Consider the following 2181-nt stretch of genomic DNA (forward strand, 5'->3'; position numbering starts at 1 on the left):
CTCCCTTCTCCTCCTGTCCCTCCTCATCTTTCTCTTCCTCCTCCTCCTCCTTTCCTCCTGTCCCTCCTCATCTGTCTCTTCATCCTCCTCCTCTTGCTCCTCCTTCTTCTCCTGTCCCTCCTCATCTGTCTCTTCATCCTCCTCCTCTTGCTCCTCCTATTCTCCTCCTTGTCCTCCTTATCTTTATCTTCATTCCTCCTCATCCTCCTTGCTCCTCCTCCTCCTTCTCCTGTCCCCTCCTCATCTGTCTCTTATCCTCACTCATCCTCTGCTCCTCCTTCCTCCTCCTGTCCCTCCTCATCTGTCTCTTCCTCCTCCTCACTCCTATGACTGCCATTATCCTGTCCATCTGCATCAACTCCATGACTGACAACTGGCCTTGTCAGCTAATAATAACAGTAACAGCAACAAAGATAAACGTTATGGCACTTTTGCAAAGAATTCACAAATACAATATAAAAATCAACAAAAGTGCCACACACGCACACGCGCACACACAAATTAAATGAATGTATCACTTTAATGTATTTTTCTTGAGCTGGTAAAAATTGCTATATATTAATGTAGAAACAGAACAGGAAAACAGGATGTATAACCTATATATTCAAATAATATCTTTTTAATTTTGAACACAGACTCTCTCCTGAAATATGTTTTCTTTGCAACAAGGAGATTTGTGCGTTTTTCTGGTCAGCCAGTGTGGATTTTATTTTTAATTGATCAAACAGATTAAGGATTTGCGCAGGTATGGTGTAACATTGCTGATAGGCTACCTTTAATGTTCTGTGTAGGTTTTTACACAATCAGGATTTCTGTCTTTATGGCGTTTATGTTTTAAGCCCTGTCACTATGTGACGGACAATAAAGTTTTTTGAATCTTGAATCATTAGCTAGCAACATCATCACTAGCAACAAAACATGTCGGTGCTGTGGAACTTCTTCGGAGTAAATGAGTCAGATAAAACACACACCATCTGTAATCTATGCAACGGGAGCATCTGCAAACAGTTTCAACACGACAATGACGTCATTGATCAGATCGGTGATCTCACAAATTGCACAAAATGCAAAATATCGTCCGATCCGATCGGCGGACAGCTGGTTCTGTTTGCCCCTGAAACAATCCAAAAACACAAACTAGAGTCTCAATTACAACCCGACCCGTCGCAGTCCGACATGCCGGCACTGGGTCTGCTGCTGGTTCCGTTTCTTCACTGGCATGGTGGACTGTAGCCGTGCTTCCACCACTCCACCACTAAAAGCTCTGTTAATATGGCGCATTTGGCTGCATCCTGTATTCACCGTTGTTTCTTTTTTTGCTCTTAATTTTTCTGCTCCACCCATCTCTTTCTGCAGCTTCTTTCTTTGTAGCATGTTTGCTAATTTGAATTTATCCCGCTCCACTTTCTTTTAAATGACAGATCTGAGCGGCTGAGCCAATCACATTTCAATAGAAACAAGGATCAGCTCAAGTTGGGAGGGGGCCGCTCGTTCCCCCCTTAACCCTGTAAGACCCAAATATAGAAAACCTAAAAAAAAAATTTTTGACCCTTCAGATATTGTTGTAGGAGGCCTCTGATGCAGAGAAATGAAAGAGTTTTTTTAAAAAAAATGTTTATGTACGTTTTTAGAGAAATGTTGTAATATTGCAACGTTGGGCTTAGGTGGGAGCAGAATTTCTGTATGTGTACTCATGTTCTCTGAACAACAATTCAGAACAACTAAGGGTTCATTTGCAGAGTTGATTGCTTACTTAGCCCCATAAAGGTATATAACATTAATGATAATCACACATTCATATTTTTATGAAGAATTATTATAATTTTTTTATTAAATAGCTTTTTCTAGTGACTTCTTCATTCCTTTTTTCTTTTCATGGCTGACTTTCATTCATAGTGAAAGTCCCAAAAACAGTTCTTGTCCTCTGAAAAGCGAAGGTGAACATCACACTTGCTGCATTGCATGTTAGTGTATCCTTTAGTGCAGTGTCTGCAGCTTCCTCTCCCTGTCTTCACTGGGAAATGCGCAACTAGGTCCTTGCGTACATCCAATGGGAGGTGTGCACTTTCTCTTGGATGGTCTCTTCTGAGGAGTAAGAGGGCTTCCTGATGTCACTGTTGCTGGGCTCCCTTTGCCTGAAGATGGTCGTCCTCTCTTGGAGTTTGGAGCGCCATGTTCACC

Source organism: Sparus aurata, chromosome 20 (genome assembly GCF_900880675.1).
Source record: "Sparus aurata chromosome 20, fSpaAur1.1, whole genome shotgun sequence".
NCBI lineage: Eukaryota > Metazoa > Chordata > Actinopteri > Spariformes > Sparidae > Sparus > Sparus aurata.